This window comes from Convolutriloba macropyga, unplaced genomic scaffold (genome assembly GCF_964194025.1).
Source record: "Convolutriloba macropyga unplaced genomic scaffold, txConMacr16.3 SCAFFOLD_2096, whole genome shotgun sequence".
Lineage (NCBI taxonomy): Eukaryota > Metazoa > Xenacoelomorpha > Acoela > Convolutidae > Convolutriloba > Convolutriloba macropyga.
Genome location: NW_027451801.1, coordinates 1 through 21,972, shown reverse-complemented (window position 1 = coordinate 21,972; position 21,972 = coordinate 1). Strand labels below are relative to the sequence as shown.

Here is a 21,972-nt window from a genome sequence, read left to right as displayed (position 1 = left end):
TGATCATCGAAAGCTCTTTCGACAAACTCAAGCCTATGCAAATCTCATATGGGACAGATTTCGTAAAGAATACCTGCCAACTCTGAATAATCGGCAAAAATGGCGATCTACAGCGAACGAAACCCTTAAAGAAGGCGATCTCGTTTGGTTGATCGAAGACAGCGATAAGCGTGGATATTACAAACTAGGTCGAGTTACAGAGACCATCGATGGGTCTGACGGTGTGATTCGATCAGCGATAGTTCGAACGAAGGACGGAGTGTACAAGAGACCAGTAGTGAAGCTCGCCGCAGTACTACCTGGAAAAGATGTTTTCGCGATGGAAAACAGGGCCGGCGATATTGCGGCTGAGCTTAACAACTCAGAAATTAAATTGAATAGCGCTTCAAGGTCATTTCAAGCAGTTCAATGACAAGCGAAAATTAATGCTACATTCTACTGAAGCCATACAGATTTGTTCATTTTGTTCAACATTTATATTAAGCAACTATTATTAGTACGCAATCGTCATTCATAATGTCAAACTATAACTCAAACTCGAACTACCTCAACCACCAGCAAATCAATACTACGACTTAACAGGATTGCATCAGATTCTTTGCGATTGGATTGCGAATCAACCTGTTATTGATACAGAATATTCGACAAAACTTCTACATGGTTAACGAATTTCCCATGACATCAAATTTACACTGAAAAAGGGACGTTATGGAAAAGTGTTCACATTCTGTCGACATTATTATCTATAACCAATCAACAGTTGAATTTGACATGTAAATCCACGTGACTAGCAGCATAAAAGGAGCTTGAAAAACTACCAAAAATCAGTTGAAACTCGTGAATTTTGTCTTATTAAACTGACATACAGTGCGTATTGAAGCACACTTTCTTGAGCGGTAAATTACTTGTTATCGTGTCTTGTTACTGTAGGTCATATTGGTGATTGTACAGTTTTAACTTAACTTTGACTTGTGAAAAGAGAATTAACTTTGATATTCTCAAAACTTTCTTTCTGAGGAACGAAGTTCCTAAGTAAGAGAAACTTTGTGCAAAGCATAAAGTCAGTTTCTCTTACTGGCTTTAACGAAGCCTAGTGTAGTTCACAAATTGCGTTATTGAGCAATTGATTGTACTGAAAGCACAAAGTGCGAATTTGGTTACATTTGTTAATTTTGACTATCGGGAAAAAGTCTCCGAAAATATTAACACATCGGAGACGGAAATTATTTGCCCTAACCAGTAACTAGGACAGTTACCTAGAGCTGGACACAGGGGATTTTGCAATTTCGAATTATAACTTGAGTTATTAACCAAAACTCGAGCAGAAATTGAATGTTTCAATTTGAGTTATTTTGTTATTCTGAGAGAAACAAGTTTGTTATTCAGCAAAGCTGAGCGATTAGTTAGCAGGAGTAATCGAGCAACAAGTAATGCAACGGTAATCTACAGTATAGCGGATAATACAGTTCACAAAAGTTAACTGCAAAAACACAATATCCGGACAGATTTGAAACCGCTGAAACGAACTGGGCGGTGTAAAGTTTTCCTTGACTTTGATAGGAGAGCAGCCGTTACAAAGTGAACAAGAATAATTTAGTCTGTCGATTATTCCTTTATCACGTTCTAGACTCCTTGAAGATATTTGGGAAGAAAAAATATGACAGCAATCAAAAATTTCACCCTACCTGTATTTGAAATCCTATCGAGAGCCATTGCTCTAAGAATCTTAAGAGCTGTCTCGTAAGTCACTGTCTTTTTAGCACTGTGCTTGGACTCATCAATGCCCCCACCCACAGGTCTTCTGGGGTTGAGAACTTTGCCCAAATTAGCCAAAACTTCGCCAAGTTCCTCATTGGTGTATTGAACGTCCTCGACTTCCTCTGCCGGGTCTTGTCGTGCGTCTTGCAGGATTCCCATTGCAGTTGCGAACTATTTTTGAGGAATTGTTTCATTTTTAGCAAATAAAAACTCGAAATTGTCCGAGCCGAAATTGAATTATGTGAAAAGTCTCGCTTTTTTTTATTTCGGCTCAACGTTTCATATCAATCCTAGTGTTAATCGCAGAAACTAAATCCTTCTATATAAACAATGATATCAAATTTTCAAGCTTTGCAAACATTGGATAACATTGGCTAACCTTTCAAATCCCGCACAGATCATGAATGTCTAATAACGGTCCTAATAAAATTTGGACTTTTCCATTAGTGCGGTTTTGTTTTTGTAAACTGCAAAATTCAATTGAATTGTCTCCAAAAACAGGACTACGAGAAACATCTAAAGAGTAAGCTGATATGTGACTCTTGTAACAAAGTCGAATAAATTCTTTCATCTGGTTAAACAAGTTTGTAGTGACAATCTTCTTTGATAATACCCTGCCTCAACAGTCACCAGTCAAAATCGGAGGTTTATCTTGCAAGGTATTGCAAGATTTTTACAAGAATCTGACAACACTACGCATCCTCTTGCAAGATCTTGTAAGAATCCTACAAAACTCTTCCAAAATAACCTTCCATCTTGTAAGACTCTTGCAAGATAACCGTCGTGCAAAAAGCACCCGAAATATTTTTAACTGCTACATGGTCTTCTTTAACTTTTTTTGGTTCTTCTGTTTCTAAGCGGATTTAGTTCTGTGCAAATTTTCTTAAAAAAATAATTTTGGATTTATTTTTTGATATTTTAGATTTATTCTCCATAACGTTAATCTCCATAACGTTAATCTCCATAACGTTAATCTCCATAACGTTAATCTCCATAACGTTCCCTCAGTACAAAAAGAAAACCCTTTTATAACACACATACTGTTACATAGTAAATTATTATGTGATACTATAGCACGTACGCTTGGGGGTGCAAATATTATGAACCCAATCAGCACCTAGTGAGCAAAAATGAAAACATGTAAAAATCGTTTAAAAATTTATCTTCTTTATCGCTCAAAACGCTCTTTGCTTATACTGTTTTCAAGTTACTCTAGTGGTAAGAAAACAAAGATTGTTTACACTATCTCAGATGTTTCTTGACGAAAAAGACTTTGTTTTTCCTTGACAAAAAATTCTAACTTCCCTTATTTTTGTCTTGAGATTAAAAAATGGTTTGACAATGCTGAAACTAAAGAAAAACATAAAATGTTCCAATTGCGAAAAATTATTCTTATTTTTTCTTGAAAATTTGATTTCAATTTTCCTAGGAAAAGGGGACAGCAAACCGGAGTTGAAATGGTTACATAGTCGTTTGTCTGCACGCTTATCGAGTTACTTTGATTGGCAACTATTATGTGAGAACACAAAGTAATTGTAAACTTTTTTCTAATTTCAAATAAAGCAGGTCGTTTATTGCAGGTCGTTTGTTTTGTGTGTCATTTCCCAGGTTGAGGTCCAGACCCAAATTTGCTTCTGATCAGACTTTCCAGACCGAAACTATCTCTGATCAGAATTTCCAGACGGAAATTCACCCTGATCAGACTTTCCAGACCCAAGTGACCTTTGATCAGACTTTCCAGACACAGAAGGTCTCTGACCAGACTTTTCAGACCGAAGGTGTTCTGATCAGACCATCTTCAGACCATGGTCCAGACTCAAATTCAGACCATTGCCCAGACCTTAATCAGACTATGATCAGACTCAAATGCGCTCGAAGAGGTTATGATCAGAACCAGTTGCGCTCGAAGCAGTTATGATCAGACCCAGTTGCGCTTGCAGCTATTTATGATCAGACTGAAGTGCGCTCCAAACTGGTTCTGATCAGACTCAAGTGCGCTCGAAATAGTCTGATCCGAGACAGATTTTACTTATGAAAAAATCTCCTAATTTTGCTGTAATATATTCATTTCATAAAAACTGATGTTTACAGTAGTTAATTCATCTAAGGAAAAATCAATTTTAAAAGTATTACTAAAAAAACAAAACCCAACTGTTGAGAACAAATTTTATTTAGTGTACCGATTAGTTTATAATTCTAACTCAAATGGATGAGTTAAGACAGATTTCCATAAGAAACGTCGTGGTCTCCAGTTGATCAAAATTTCTTCTAAAAGGGACCGGCCTCAGCTATCTGCTGGACTCTTTTTTTCTGATCAGAGCTATCGGACTTTAGAGAAGTCTCTGATCAGAAAGCTGCTTTTTGGCTGCCTCTTGGCAGAGCCAACATCTTTCAGTAAAAAAAAACAAAAAAAAAATGAAAAAAATAATGCGCTCGAAATGGTCCCTGATCAGACCCAATTGCGTTTGAAGACATTTATGTTCAGATCCAATTGCGCTCGAAGTCGCCTCTGATCAGACCCAAGTGCGTTCGAATCCGCCTATGATCAGACTTTTCAGACCAAAACGACCTCTGATCAGACCATCTCCAGACCATGATCAGACCGTAGTGCGCTCGAACTTCCGAAAAGACCCTGTAATTTCGGTCTGGGAACACACGGGTGTGCGCTCGACTGGGTCTTATCAGAAGTCATTTTGGGTCTGGACCTCAACCTGGGGCGTTGTGGCGTCAAAATCCTTATTTGAAATATTGTTATCACGACACTCTCGTTCCATTTTTAAAGCTATAACTTAGACGTTGAACAATTAAACCTGGGAATAGCTTCTTTGTCCGGTTTCAGGTTTTGCCAGCAACGGTGAGATCAATAAAATAAATATTTGTTTTCAACCATATTACAGGGGGACTTTTTATGGTCAGGGAGATAGCGTTTTTTAATGATCAAATTCTAACGGTCCGACGTTTTTTAAGTACATAGCTATGGTTGGTATCATTTTAAAAAATCCATTTAAACAAAGCTTAACTTAATTTGACGAACTTCTAAATTTCCTCTTAATGAGTTTTTGAGGTTTAACTTTGAGTGAATATTAGGCTGAAACAACATATTAATTTTTTAGTGTTCTCATTTCATATTATTTCATACTAGTTCTTTAAAAATTAATTAAGAAGTGCAAACTTCTTTTGCTGTATGATATGATAAATTTTCAGGAACGTTATTTTTGCAATGATGGAGCGAAAACGGCTTTTCAGAAATTTTTCTCCCGAAAAAAGATCCATTACACCTTTTTTGCACTGATGAACAAATATTGAGAGGAGTTCTGTCCGTCGTGATCATCTGTACTCAAAACATTTTTAGCCACTCCAACTCAAAACCTAGAAAAATTTCGTCTCTTAACTGATATTTTGCCACAAATTTTGATCATTATAAATTATTCTAATTGATGTGCTATTCAGTTTTAAAGTTCATAAGTTTTTTTTTAAATTATTGGTGTTCAAAGAAGTCTTATTATATAGTCAAAAGCATTCGCAGTAAGAATCACTTCATCATTTTCATTATTTAAGACATTGTTTCAATCATTTCATTTAGGAAAATATTTCATAAAACTCAGCAACCTAGACAAGGACATAGACATAGACAAAGACTAAGACTACAATTTTAAAACATTTTTTTAGCTGTCCACCGAAACCTGGTGCAGTTTCAGTTCTAAATGTGTCCAAATTGTTATTTGATTAGCCTTGTTGGACCGGCTTTGTTTTTAATTTTGTGTGGACTGGATTGCTGTTTGGACTGGTAGACGTAAGATTGTTTTATACTGTTCATGGTACAGTGATTTAAGAGCTAATAAAAAGGAGGGGTGAACAGATCTCGACACAAATTAAGCTACCAAGCCTAGTTCTCAATTTTTCAAGTGTCAAAAAAAATCAGTAATCAAAATAAATCCTAATTATTGTGTCGAAAAAGCAGCAAGTTTGAAAACTGCATTTAAAAATTGCTTTCAGAAGAGTTTTTTATTCTGCACTTAGAACACACTTCTAATATACTGGAAGATATTTGTAAGCATTGAAAACCGATTGTATGGGCTACAAGTGCAAAATGTGTCCGAAATGAAAAGTTGATTTGTTCATGATTGGAACTAATTATAAGAATTTGCGATTAACTGAGATTCTATAATGAGATGTCTGACAAAGGAATTTTTCTCATATTAAGGACGTTTTATAGATATTAATTTTTGCCCTTCGTTGAATAAGCTATGAGAGATTATACCAATTTGCCCCAAAAGTCACTCTCTGAATATATGTGAATGGGCCACTTGAGGTTTGTGGATGAGGGGAGGGGCGGCATATTAATTCAACTTCTTAGGAGCGCACTGAAGAAACTTGAGAAAATAAGGGAAGTTTTAATTGGAAGCGAGTTTGTAGAATTACTTTTTTTTCTTACAAAGTTAACTTTTGCTTGAAAAAAATCAATTGACCCTGACAATTAATGCACTTGATTTACTTACTATCAAGCAGAATCTCAAATATATTATGTCTAGCAGTTATGTAATCATTTGTAATTACTGAAATTTTGGTCATTTTTGTACATACAAAACATTTTGAAGAGTAAAAGTTTTTACAACTGCTTTTGCTTTTCTTTTTAATTCTATTACCTCTGAAAAACCCAAAAATCATCAAGAACAAGTCGAAGTCAAAGCAAAAAGAGTAAAGGGTTTCTCAATTTCCAAACAAAAACTCTAATCCAGTCGAGTCACCCAATTTATAAAAAGCTCAACGCATTGAGCTGAATGTAATTGTCCTATTAAAATTACCAGTTTGATCTCCTATAAATATAGTAATGTGTGTATATGGCACTTGCAGCGGTAAAAAAGGAGAGAAATAAAGAATTTATATTCATTTTTGATATAATTTTCATATGAATAACAAAAATACGTTAAAATAGCAGTTTTAATAATATCCAAATTATATCAAAAATGAAAATAATTTTTTTTTATTTCTCTCCTTTCTTACCGGCTGCAAGTACCATATACACACATTACTATATTTATAGGAGATCAAACTGGTAATTTTAATAGGACAATTAAATTCAGCTCAATGCGTTGAGCTTTTTATAAATTGGGTGAATCGACTAGAGTTGTCGTTCGAAAATTGAGAAACCCTTCTTTTGCTTTGACTTCGACTTGTTCTTGATGATTTTTGAGTTTTTCAGAGGTAACAGAATTGAAAGAAAAAGCACCATATGCAGATTACTAAATATCTCTTCATGGGGGTGTCTACGGTCTTTTCGTAGCCAATCTGGAGGAGCAGTTGCTTTTACAGGTCGACCAGAGTTCCGGCAGAGTTCTTGATAATTATTACTTTTTGTCATTTTCTTTTCCTGTTATTTTTTGGGAAATTTTGGAGGTATTTTTATGATATTTACGATCATTTATTCTTACCTTTTCAAAAGCAAAGCTTAAGAAACAATTCCCTGTTCATTTTTCTTGATGAACGACTGGAGAATTTTCCAGGCCCTTTGAACATGGGGCGACCTTTCGTCCTCTAGGTAATTTTCCAATAACTTCTCGTACAATTCGTCATCAGTGTAGAAATATTTCTCATTCTCGTACAAACGCTCTAATCGATCGACTAATATTTCATCTTGTGATTCGAAAATAGCGCCAATTTTGTTTTCCATTAAGTCAATAAACTCTTTTTGACCTTGAAAAATGTCCCAAATTAGGGCGTTGATCAACTCTTTGTTCGTTTCTCGTATTGTAATACGACAGTGCGCAGCTGGACTTTGGAATGACGTAATAATGGGCATTGCGTAACATTTGAAATTTTCCCAATTATGGAAGTTTCCAGGCTCAAGTCGACGCCATTGGCCACCGACTCTACCAACTAAAGCGTTCGGGTTGTTTGTTCTTTCGTCCATTTCGGTGTTGTAATCTCGCTTGAATTTTTCGAAACAATCTCGATACTTGGAGAATAAATCGCGACCAATGAATTTGTCACTGAACTGACCTAATAACAGGTAAAATATACGTAATTGTATTTATAAACATTTTTAACTCATCGAAATATTGATTTTAATTGCAACCGATGGAAAACGCAGTGGATACTTTTTTTAGGATGTAGAGTCGAATCATTTGATGGCAAAATTGAGGCCACCAAAAATCATGCTACAATCAACGTCAAATTGCATATGAAATTAATCTCATCGCTTTATACATATCTTCTCAAGAAGTATGAAAAAGTCGAATCACTAGCATTTATATAGTATTGGATTGTCTAATGAGAGGACATTTCACTCTGGGGTTGTCTGATCAGAGGTTAATTCAGCCTGGGATTTCAACATGAGATGGTCGGATCAGGTATCATTTTTAAAAACTACAAAGAATTAAAGGATATTTTCCGTTTTTGCCCCACACCCGGTACGTTATACTCCCCCAGTTACAGATCACGTGCCATTGCGTAGTTAATTATTATGTAAAAATATGGCACGTGCGTCTGGAAGGGCGCGCAACAAATATGCACCCACTAAGCTTGGGGGGGGGGGGGCACAAACAGAAAAGATCCAAATTAAAATATCAGAAATATCATCATGTTTGATCCGAAAAATTACCTCGCAAATTTTGCCGACTTGCTTCTATGAACTCGGTTATCTTTTTGTCCACAACTTGTTTCACATCCAAAGTGAACAAGGGCAGTTTGTTCTTCTCCTCGATAATTCTATTGCGTAATTCGTCCACTGTTTCCCAAGAAGCTCTGAATTCCTCCATCACTGGTTTGAGGAGCATGTAACAGACTTTGTTGTAGAGGTTCTTGAAAGTGCAGTTTTCCAGAGGCAGTCCTAGTACAACAAAAAACTATCCTAGCTTGACAAAGGTAAATGAATTTAAAACAAAATCATATCCAAAGTAAATCTATAAATCCTGAACATCAAGCCTACCCAAGTTGAAGTACCATTTACGATTTGTCACTTAATGAATAAGACCATTAGATAACCCACAAAAAGCCAACTTCATTAGCTGAGAAGGGCAAGAGTAGTCAATTTAACGAAGCCTTATTGATACCGTCTTTTTAACTGATACTCTGAAATAGTAAAAAATTTGCAACATACAGTAAAATCTGGCTTCTAATGAAATAGCCAGCTTCAAACCAGAAATTTAATGTTTGGCAATATCTGACAGACAAAAAAGGTGAAGACCACAGTTCAATGAACTTTGGCGCAACTTCTATTAAGTCTGTTTAATTAGTATTTAGTACAGAACTTGAGCCTTTAAATTAATTCTTTGGAGTCCCGAAATTCTAATTCAAAATCTCCTATGTCAATCTGTTCTAATAGTGGAACAAAGAGCCTCGGTAATGTGCGTTTGCACATAATGTTCCGACCCCGCTTATTCACGTTTTGATTTAATTGCCCGCCAGATGAGAAAGGGATATAAAATTTTCAAACTTTCACACATCGTAAAACAAATAACTAAGAGAAAAAACAATGGTGGGTTAGGGGGCCGATGAGGCTTGCCATTCTTCTGATGGAATCAGCCCAAAATTTCTGAAATCTGCTTTACCGTACATTTCGAATCAACTTTTGTTTATCTTCAGTTGCTGTGTTAGCAAATGTGAGTTTCCCAGTTTGTGGAAAAAAGTGCATGTACGACCCCATTTCAAAAGTGGTAGCAAATTAGATATCAAAAACTACCGACCGATTGCCATGCTTAGCTCCTTGTCACTATTGAGCGTATGGTGTATAAACAGTTCTCAATCTTTCTGCAACAAAAGCTTTGCGTAGAGCAACATGGTTTTAGGAAAAATCGTTCAACCATCACTCAATTACTTGTCTACTGCAACAGGTTGTATGAATTACTTGAAACCAACAAAATGCCAATGACAGTGTATCTAGACATAGCAAAAGCCTTTGACACCATCAATTATAACATCATCCTTGTAAAATTATGTCGAATGGGATTTGATAGTGCTTTCTTGAGGTTTTTTGCGTCATATTTAACAGATCAACAACAGAGAGTTGTAATATCTTGCGGAAAATTGGACTTTCGACCGATCACCAGCGGTGGGCCTCAAGGGTCAATTTTCACTGTGTTTCTTTTTTCCGTTTATATAAATGACCTACCCGAAATAATTGTCAATGAGTGCTTTTTATACGCGGATGACACAAAAATCGTCAGCACTGTAGACAATAAAATGCAGCTGGAAAAGATATTGAAAATGCTATTGTGTGGAGCAAGGAGAATCGGTTAAACTTCAATTTCGATAAATTTAAAAACGTGCAATTTTCCTTACGTAAAAATCAAAACAAGCAAATTTTGCGTCTTCCCAGCCATAGAAACATCCCACAGGAAATACACTTCAAAGACCTGGGCATATATTTTTCCGAAAATTTGTCATGGGACTATCATTTAAGTTTTGTTCTTCGAAAAGCCAATCAGAAGCTTGCTTATCTAAAGAGATCAATTCCAAGTGAAACAAAATTGTCAGTTAAATGCAACCTAGTCAAAACTTACATTATATCAATCTTGTTTTATGGATCAAATGTTTGGTATGCCAGTAAAACTATCGTCAGGCAAATGGAAAGGCTTCAGAGAAAAAGTTTAAAATGGATACAATCAAACAGTCATTTTACTGATAAAGAATACAATGATTGTCTTCGATCAGTAAATTTACTTCCGATCACATATCAACTTGTCTTTTTGGATATCGTAGTTTTGAACAGAATTTTGACAAGAAAACTTCCACTTGAGGCAGAGCAATTTTGGCAAATAAGGAATGGACATCCGAAAACACGATCAAACGAGAAAATATTTTTATACTCAAACGAATGTAATCGCCAGCGTTGCCGATCAAATTTTTTCCAACGAGTTACAAACTTCAACAATTCGATGTCACTGGCGCGTGATTTTCCCAACTATAACCCATATCCAAGTCCTCACAAATTCAAAAAAGAAGTCAAAGAATATCTATTTGATTTAGCTAAGAAGAATTTTAATTACAAATTGTACCCATATGGATAGACAGTGTTTGAGGGAAACCAAATTCAAGCCCCGTTAGGGACGTACTAAGCTTGGTGCAACCAAGTTTAGTTAAATTCATTATTATTATTATTATTATAATTATAATGAAAGTACTGGACAAGACCAACATAACAACGGATAATTTCAATTAAAAGGTACGATCGGAAATCAATGTCCATATTTAGAAAAAATACACATTAACAAAATTAAAATGGAATCAGATAAAACCTGAAGTAAACAATTTAACCTGTACTTCGTTAGATGAGATATGAGACTCGGTAACAAGTCGACAAAGACAAGCAAAAAGGTAAAGGTAAAGAAATAACTGCGCTCATTTTGAAGGCTAACTTTTACCTCAAAGAAAGCAATTCATACCTGTCGAAATCCGTAATGTGTCAGACGACTACAAAATAGGCAAAAAACGATAGAATAACTCAAGTAAACTTAACACGAAAGCAGTGGCGCGAAACAAAAAACTTTTCATAAAAAACAGTAAATATCTTCATTTGCGTTTTTTTCAACGCATTTAGGGTCAACGCATTAAGGTCATAAAGTGGCAGGGAAACAAAAAACACATCAATGGGAAAATATCAAAAAATCACCTTTTTCTTTTGAAAATGCATAGTCTCTATGCCAAGAAACAATTTTTTAAGAAAAAATACACGAATAAAAAATCAATTTAAGGGTTGGATCATCGCCACTAAAATGTGGATGTCACCTGTCGTTACAGAGACCAAGCTAAATAAGTGACAGAATTAATGCAAAAGTGACAACAATTCTCAAAAAACCATTGACTTCTTAAACAATGTTTTCAAAAATTCAAACATAACATGAGCTTTCAAATTGGAACAAAAACAAATTAACCTGCAATTGCTCAAATGGTCAATTGTGCTTTTGTATTAGTGAGGTCAAAACATAGGACGACAAAAGAGCCGCAAAAAAAATTGAACGAGAATATTTTTAAAAATATTATCAAAAGCGCAGTTGTGAAGCCTTTAAAACAATAAGACCCTGCAAATCTTCGAAACCTTTAAACTGACGAACAACTGACGAAAACTCAAATTTAAATTAACATTCTTCGCGAAAAAGACAACATAAGAACCACAAATATTGACAAGTAATGAACACTCACAAAACTCTTATTTAAAAACATTTCTAAGCTAGAAGGACATTGGTCGAAAATTACTAAAAGCGAAAACTTTGTTTGGAGCAAAAAAAGTTGAAGAGGTCTGTCACTAACGAAACTAGAACTAAGTAGCTTCTTGACAACTTTGTTGACGACGATTGGAATTACACTAATATTTTCCTTAGAAAATTATTTGAAAGTCATTAACAAATAGAACCTTTTAATATTACGTAGAAGCAGCTAAGGCTTTCGACTGTCAATTATAAGCCGTACGCTCAAAAAAACGACAGATAGACGCAAGGAAAAAAATTCTTTCATTTTTTCGAAAGAACTGCTTCGCAGCCATTAAAAATTTAAGCAATTCACTGAAACCAGTGAAATATTTTATCTGCGCATTATTTCAATGCCAAATGATTTTTCGTTAATGTGATATTTGGAGAAGGGAACAAATAAGAACCTCAAATATAGGCAAAGCTGCGAAAATCCCGAAAGTTTTTCGAAAACTTTGATTTAAGTAAGCCAAGGAACCATTAGTTACGTAAATCACCACTATAGAGAGTAAAGTTTACTAAAATACGTATAATTTACTTCACTTGTAGTAAATTTTGCGACTTAGCTATTTGATTTGAATACGATTAAAAAAGCAAATTTCAAATTTTTACTGACAACTTCTCACTGACAAAAAATTATTCGAATTCATAACAAGCGTTATATAACAAGAAAAAGAATTGTATATAATCAGTTATAGCTTGTAAAAACCCCAAGTGATTTTTAAGACGAAGTCAGGAGGCTGCAAAAAGCATGACAAACAAAGTCAACAAAAAACATTCAAACAAAAAAAACGAAAACAAACACTTCAATAAAATTAAGTTTTCTCTGAAGACATAATATACCAATATTTGGCCTCAGTTTCTTGTATATAGGCCTGTCATAAATTGACCTTAATTTGTTAGAAAAAAATTGCGCCCAATTGTAATCCGAATATTTATTGATTATAAGAATCCAAGGTGAGTCCAAACCTAGCCTTGAGTTTGTTGCGCCTTCAACAGAGACAATTAAATATTCCACATATTTGCAAAATAGGTCCATTAGAAAAACAAATATTTCTATAAACCAAAAAAAAAATAATTCATTTCATAAAATTTTTGAGTTGAGTTTTTGAAATTTCGGCGAAATTTTAATACCAAAAGACTCCTGCAGGAAGCAAAACTACAACTGGTTTTTTAGAGTTTTCAAACATTGTGACAGCAGATGTTAAATGTATACTTTGACATATTTAAACTAAAGGGGATAAAACAGCGCAGTGGGAGCCATTTTTGATTAGAAAGTTTCATATTTGAAAAAATTAGTAAAAATATCAACCAAACGACTCAGATAAAACCAATCAGCAAGTCTCCTCTATTCTTACAAAAACCAATAGAATTGTTATTAACATTTTTTTTAATTTTAGGAAAATTTGTAAAAATTTGGCCATAAACACGGAAAATGTGATTTGAAAAAAACGTTAAACGTCAATAACTCCTTGTAAACACGAAAACCAAAACAAAAATCTTTTTAATTCCCCATTTTACGCTGGACAGGCTTTCTAATGATACCAATCTCAACTCTCAAAGATGAAAAAATCGATCGGTCAAATTGACTGAACAAAAAACCCATTTGAGTACGTAGTTTCTCCCCCACAAGAGTGGCAGAACAAAAAGAAAACATGGTCATCTTTATAAAAAAAGATAGTTCCATTGCAGTCTAGAAAAATACAGCTATCAATTTATAGAAGATAGAAAGAAAAGGCCAAAACTGTATTTTCAAAGCCCCTGTTCAAACTGAATTTGAGCATGTATATAACTGGGATCTTTTGCAGGTAGCAGTTTATGAGGATCACAACACACGGCTCAAAATCTACAATAAAATCAATAATGTAAAAATGCATTTGTTCGCAAAATGTTACAGATGCAGCTGACAATTATTGAGCTAATTTTAGTTACTAAAAGTTGATAGTCCTGTGAAAATATCTTTATTTTTCTACTAGCGTTGTTTCGGAAGAGAAGAGTGCCCTATATGTTTTTTGGGTTTCCATAACTTTTTGATTATGAATGCCTTCTCCCAATTGCAACAAAACAGTTATTTCTGATTTTTCAAGACAAAACTCAAAATTTTTATTGGCCAATAATCAGCTTTCATCAGATTCGCCAACAATTTTTGAATTCAAGTTTTTATAATACCGCTTTTAAATACCGCTGGGTGTCGGCCAAAAATTTTCTCCCAAGTAATATTTAGAAGGAGAATTTCTCCCAAGTAATATTTAGAAGGAGAATTTCTCCCAAGTAATATTTATCCACAGACAATTTCTCAAAAAAATCATTGTTCCTCAGTCATTCAATGAAAGGCGAATCAATTGGCTCTATCAATGCTTTTTTGTTTTTCTACATTTCATACAAAGAAGCTAATAATACCAATGCCTTAAAGTTGTTTTATTTCATATCACGGCAATTGCTGTTCTTTTTGAAAGCAACTTCACAGATTGGAGTCGTTTTCCGGGTACAGCATTCCTAAAAATCGTTTCTAAAATATTTTAGAAGTCAGATTTGAAGTTAAAATCAAGATTTCTACTCTCGCAGAACTCTAGGTATTTCCGGCATGAAAAAAGGACAGTTTTTTTATCAACGATGGTTTATATTTTAAGTAAAAACAAAAAAATTCAGGATCTTTAAACAATATTTTGTTGCGGCTTGACCATTTTTAAAATACTTAACGAATTACGGTAAACGATTTATGACACTTTTGAGAAACTGTCAGTTTACCATTTTTAAAATACTAAACGAAATACGGGAACCAATTACGATGTTATCTCAATTTTTTAAGAAAAAATCTTAATCTTTGATATGATCTTAATGAAAGAAAATCATATTGTGAAGCACATCTCCAATTTCCTGAGATTTGTTTTCAAGTTAAGCTTAAGATACGTAGTACTAAACGTAAGGGTGGTGAAAAATTGTTGTCATTACACCGCAGAGGTATACCACAAAATTTCCGTCTGAGTAAAATTGGCTCGAAATTAGATACATACAATGAACGGAATTAGGAGACATCCTTTGTATCTTACTTTTCGCAAAAGGGGTTCCGCCAATTTTGCGGAATAAAAGAACATTTGGACCGAAAAGTAGGTTACAAGTCTTGTAGCACGTTTCCGCTCAATTTAGGTGTCCATTTTTCGCATTAAAAGTATCTCTAATCCGCAATTGAGCCTAAATCAATGCGCCCATTTTGAGCATGCATTAAGCACTTTAATAAAGAATAAATTGAAGCTTTCCAGGTTTTAAAGTGCTTTAAGTACACGCAACCACAAAAACCGTTTTTTCCTAAAAATCCTTCGCACATCAAAGGCTTTGTATATCAATGTGGGACTGGCCGATTTTAATAAGTAGTAATAAATAGTACTAATAAGTAAAAATAAGTTTTAATTAAGTACTAAAAGAAGTAATAAATTAGTAATAAAGTACTACTAGTAGTAATAAGTTAGGCTTAATTAAATAAGTAGTAATTAAGTTAAGCTGAATTGCTGATTATATGCAAAATCGAGATATACTGCGTGCGAAAAATCAATACATAAATGGACGAGATGCGTGATACAAGGCGTGCTACAAATAGGATATAAAGTTTGTACTTGTGTTTCGCGGCTAGAATTAGGACACTTTTGCGAACACGGGCTGCTAATTTCCCTTCCATTTTGCCAGTTTCTTCTAAAGTAGCTATTTTCCGCATTATTCATCCATTTTCAATTTAATAACATAGTAAAAACGAACACGAGATACACGTATCGGGCATATCTGCCCTTGTCGATTTGGGTATACCTTTGCGGTGTTTTTTTTTTAGAAAAAGCAAAACCATGCATCATCTTAATCGAATCCTTGTTGAAAGCTCTTGGAAAAATTTGCTTCCACAGCTTAGCGTCTTCAACATCTTAACAAACATTTTCATTATTTTAAAAATGGAAGTAAAACAGTATAAAACGCAGCTCTCACTTTGTTCAGTCTAAGCGCACCCAGAAAAGAGCCTTCGAGGGATAAGTAAAAAAATATGTTAACATGAGCCCAGGTTCGATATTTGGGACCGGCAGACCTAAGCTGCGTCATAGTAGAATTCCAGGTAGAGGTCTTGAGGTCACTGAGGACTCCTAAATTTATCGAGAACAAGTGTCGACATGAACGCATGACAATTTATATATAAACGTTTTTCATCTGGAACTGTCTCGACATTCCAACTTTCGATCTGGGGTCTCAGAGTGGGAATATATAAATGGCACTAGCTAGAGCAGTTTAATTTAACTTTTGAAATTGTTTATATTAGCTTTTGACATTGTATAATACATTTATATATTACCGGTGTGTTTTTTTCGGGGGGGGGGGGGCGAATGACCTTGCTTTATGCCCCTTAAGCAGAAATGACTATAATAGGAAAAACCAGTTTTGTTTTGAAACACAACTTATGTGAACCCAGGAGTAGTGATTGTTTTTCCAGTGGTCGCTCCGGAGTAGACCCCGAAATGTAACAGTTTGTGTTTACTGTACCACTTACCAGTGTCTCTGGCGATGGATTCGAAGAATGCGAATTCGTTGTCATCGGTGTCTATCAGACTATTGACAAAGACATAGTGTGTAAAAGGGTGGTACTGTTTGCGTTTTATCTCGTCCATTATCGATCTAATAAAAAAGTGAACAAATATGCAAATGAAAAATTAATCAGAAAATGTTTCTCACGGCATTTTGTGGTCAACGAGGTACTATAAAAGTGAAATACAGAGTTTCGACATTTCATGCGCGTGTACTTTGCCTGGAAACTACAAGTCGCCTTTTGCATTATTTATTAGCCCAATTTTTTAAAACTTATTCCTCGAATAACTAAATTGATGTCACCAACTGTCTTAGTCGTTTTAATCACTCTTGCGTATTGAAACAATGTTTTGTTGTCTTGCATCGACTTAATTGAACATTAAATATTAATGAGATACTAATTGAATATGGATGATATGTGAACCTGATCTTGCGTTTTTCGTCTTTCAATTTGTCCACTTTGGTGAAGACCACTATGGTTCGATCCCCGGTGGGGTCCACCTCCCTGACCAGCTGGAATATCTTGTGGAGAGCCCAGTCACGCTCGGCGTCAATCACACACAAAATTATTGCCTTCTCTGGTCTAAACAGCAAGGACTAAGTTTAAAATTGAACAAAGCAAATTTTGTAATATCTAGGCGAATTCAGTTCTAGAAAGAGAAACGACATCGTCAGAGCCGAATTTTTGTGTTCATTACAGATAGAGCTAGAGTTTTCCATTGCTCGCAGAATATCGATCAAATCAAATGAACCAAATATTTTGAAACTGTGAAACCAGAGTAGCTCTTAATACATCCACGGGTTCGGTTCGCACTTCTTCGCTGTTTCAAATAAGATTGCATACCCCTGACCCGACAAAGAAAAATTCATTCCAGTCCGATCACAACTTCTATTATAAAAAGTTTATCTAAAACCCAGTGCTAACTATTCTCTCTTGAACATAGCCCATTTCCGTGAAAAACTGTGAAATCACTTAAAAGCGTTTACCAAGAACATATTAAGATATTTTTTCAGCGTATTCAATTTTAATTTTTATATGCAGATAAGAAAAACTTCATCTCAAATTTCAAATTTTACCTTCAAAAACATTCAAATGGCAGCTTTCGGTGTTAATAACAGCAAGCTAGGTCATAGGTAAATTTTATCCATTACGTGGCCAATGTCCAAAAAGTCAAATTCCAATAAATTTTGCGTTTTGTGGAAACTAGTGCCAAAGTTTCGTCCCACTTTCTATGTTTCATATGCTATTTTTCCCAATGGAATATACTTACGTAAAACGTGGAAATAAGTTTATTATATCTTTAAAAAATTCCATTTTTTAACTAGTATTCACGAATAAGCTTAACCCAATTCCACAATTTTGAGTGTGTAATTAGCCTAAAACTTTAATGCACAAATTTTAATATTAATTATTTGAGACCAAATGCAAAGATTTGATAGTTATTTAAACAGAGCGCTGAACATTAAGCGGTAATCGCAAAACCGCTAAATGTCTTCTTAATCCGCAATTATTGTCGAGACCGACATTACTGGAATTAATCCATAATTAGGTTTTTTCATTTTGGTAGTTAGATACTGTAGCAGTGGAAAATAATGACGTAGAAATGTGTTTCTTATAGCTTAGAACCAAGTGATTCGAGGTGGAGACAAGTTAAGAAATATTGTCAAAAGTTTTTATGCTGGCCCCAAAAACAGCATTGTGAAATTTGAGTACACTTGTATGCAATTTTGAAGCAAATTTGAACGCAATGTGCTTAGTGTAACTACATTCCACACACGTTTACAGCACTTATCGTAAAACTTGGGTCGTGAAAATAAGTGACAAAATCAAGTATATATAATAGAGAAGTTCGGCGTTGGCCATCTACAGAAATTAGCAACGTTCGCTTTCAAATATATCGTGATTCAAATCTCTCAAAACTAAAAAAATATTCGAAACATTTGATCATGCTTTGTTACTCACAATCTTGCTCGATTTTTTTTGTTATTACAGTTCCAACCCCTCTTGAGGGGGAGGAACTATATACTCAAATGGGTTTTTTTTGTCCAGACAATTTTTGCCGATCGATATATTCATCGTAGATAGTTGAGACTGGTATCCTTAGAAAGCTTGTTAAGCGTAGAATATGGAAAAAAAATATTTTTTTTCTTTTTTTTTACAGGGATTTCCTTATTATTGAGAACTTTAAAAAAAAATTTCGCCAATTTTGCCAAAATTTGTTGATTTTATTTTTAAAGACAAAATGAATTGTGGCTATTCTTATTTAATTTCTTTCTCAAAAATTAGGTCTGAATATTTCACAAAATTCAGACTTTTTCATCAAAACCAGCGCGAAAAAATTTCTTTCGTTTACTTGGATTAAATTTTCAGGAAGTGCACACCCAAACACCACTAACACAAAATTTTAGACTCTATTTCTACTTCAGTTTCCGTTGCGAGTGCTCTGTAGTTAAAACTTCGCCGTTTTTTGCTAACTTTATTAGTTGATTATCAAAAACGCATTATTTATTTTTGATTTTTTGACTGACAAAACATCTATATCTTTAACATAACAAAAAGTCAGTGTTCCTAATGGAAAACAGCATTAGCATGTCTGGTTTTGGGCCAATCTTGGACTGCTACAATCGAAAAATAGTTTGGATTGTAATCAGTCGTTCTTTTTTTTTAAAGGAAATTGATCTTTTTTATATTAATTAAATAACAGAACGCTTTAAATCAAAGCTCACTACTGATCGGTCCAATTGATTTCCTACTTAGCTTCAAAAAATTTATCCAGTTTATTGCTTGAAACCTTATGGTCGTTTTGACTTTCAATTAAATTTGATTTTTAAATAAAAAATGGCTGATTGAACTTTGTCTCCATTTTTCTTTTAACAAGGTCAATGTGTAGCTTAGTTTCAGCAATCAAAGAATAGTTCTCCTTTCTACTGAATTCAAATTTAATCTTTATTGCGGATATATGCCCTAAGTTATGGTTTTCCGGCTTTGATACTACTAGATTTCAAGTTTTCTTTTTTCAGTTATTCGCCCATATTTATGTTTTCTAGATTTGTCAAATAATCAGGTAATTGACAGTTCATATATCACATCACTGGCGTTTAAGGCAAAAAAATTGATTATTTTAAAATTAAGATGTTTAAAGATATCGATTTTGGTTTTTTACGGCTTCGACCTTACTTTCTGTTAGAATTTGGTTGAATTTTTTAATTATGTCTTTATCTGTCGTTTTTACTTCGTCTTTTTAGTCAAATGAAATTTCCTGAAAAGTGGCCCGGTTTCATTGGCTTTTCATAAAAGAATAGATGAGTCGATATTCTGATATTAGAAGATAGCTGATGGCCTTCAAGGCTTCGAAAACAATTGTTTTCCAAAATACACTTTTTAACCTCGCAATTTTGTTCCTTTTAATGTCTGTTTGTTACCTAGTCTCGTAAATTACAGGCCAAATATGACATTATTGTTGCCAAAGGAAAGTGTCAAACAGGATTGGTTTCACAAAATCTATTTTTTTTTTCAAAGATTTCGTTATTAATATACTGGCTTCGACACGGGTTTTTCCACAAAAAAAACTAAATTAATTTTTGATTTTTGTCATATTTGACTTTCTTTTTGTAGACGTAAAAAATATTCTGGATAATTGCAGGCATCAAGGGCTTCCTTTGGAAAAATAAACAAATCTAATTAAGGATTTTGTTTTGTAATTAATGGTTTTCATGTCATTCGAAATATTTTTTTTTTCGAAAAAAGTATCACCTAATTTTGCCTTTTTTTCTTTTTTGTCTACTTGTTGCTTTTTTTAACTAATGAGAGGTGGCATAATACATTATCTGTGTTGGAAGAAGGTGCAATTGAACAAATTTTGAGGCACAAAGTATGGCTTTACGGCTTCGAAAGTGTTTTCTGGCGAATTTTAACAGTTTTTTTGTTTCCTATTTGTTGTTTTTGTTAACCGCATAGAAAATTGAATACTGACAGTTATTAATTCCCTTCTATAGAAGCATTGGTAACTGTACACCAAAGGGTTATTTTAGTTGATTTCTAATAGGTTTTCACTACTTTGAAAATATTTGTTTTTTTTAAATTAAGCGAATTTTTCAAATTTACGGTTTTGTTCTTTTTTGTTTAATTCTTAGCAAGCTTTATTATGGACTCGCCTCATATCTTTTCTGGCGAATTACAAGTTATTTTGTTTATTTTCAGTTTTATCTGACGCTATTTTGACTTTGTTATTAAAATTTGTTTTTAAAACGGACATCAAGTTTTTGGTGTAATTAATGTTTGTTGTTGTTTATTGATTTTGTTCTTAGTCATGACTTGCTTTCTTAATATTGACATATCTCATCAATCTAATGAATCATTTTTTACTCCACTGAGTTATTTGTTTTGGAGGCTATCTTTTCGTTCATACACCAATTTTTTTTTTAAAAAACTCTTGAATTTTTGTGTTTTTCTACCTGTTCCTCATTTGGTAGACAATTATGCCAAAATTGTGGATGAGCGGGGTCGGAGCCTTATGTGCAATCGCACATTACCGAGCCTCCTTGTTATCAAAAATATTTACCTGATATGTTTGAGAACCATGTTCTTGACTTCCTCTATAATAGACTCTTCCTGGTCTGCAGGAACTGAGTGGATGATTCCGGGCAGGTCAATCACAGTTAGGTTCCTGGCCTCTTTGTTCTCAATCGGATTCGAGGCATGACGTCGTAGTTGAAGCCACTCGCGGTGCCTGAAATGGCCTCATCATCTGAGAATGTATCTCTTCTATTTTTTAATCAAATTCGCAGTATCTGATTTTCCCATGTGTTAAGATAGGGTGCAGATATTACCCTGAGGGCAAGTCTTCCCCCTGGAATTTGGTACCGCCTCTGTGGTCTGATGGAGCAATTTTAATCAATAGATCACCCCTTCCCCCTTCGCCCACCCGCTTAGAATTTTAAAATTTTCTGTAGGAAATTGAGGTACTGGGAAGACAAAAAGAATTTGGATTTTAGCATACTCTTCTTTTAACGTCGCTGCAACAAATCAGTTTGAAACCAAGAAGCTTGAGTAATTTAAGAATTGTTATAATTATAAATATATTAATTAAAATTCCACTTTGTATTTTTGTTATCAAGTTTTCAACCTCTTTTCACTATAAAACAATCACAGTAACTGCGGATGGTACCGTAAGACAGAATCGGGTCTTCAATGAATTTAAGCAGAAAAAACACTCAGTCTGGCTTATTTCAAAAATATGAAAGCCTAGTACATCAAACATTTTCTTGTAATCATATCATATTTATTATAAATCGTTTCCTCTTTGCCAGTTTAGTCTCAAAGGTGATCTATTTCTTATGATCTCCTATTAATCAAATGGAGAGCATATATAACTTCCTGGTTATCTTAAAGGGATCGTACTAAGAAACAGAGTATGACGCATATAACATCACATTTGAACCTTATGATAACAAAGAGGTGGTATTCAGGGCT

General features: G+C 34.2%; 1 pseudogene; it reads right to left on the bottom strand.

Annotated features, from left to right (window-relative positions):
* LOC142356960 (interferon-induced GTP-binding protein Mx1-like) overlaps positions 1 to 21,229 on the bottom strand; it is a 34,634-nt pseudogene extending 13,405 nt beyond the window's left edge.
* Positions 21,230 to 21,972: the final 743 nt, after the last annotated feature.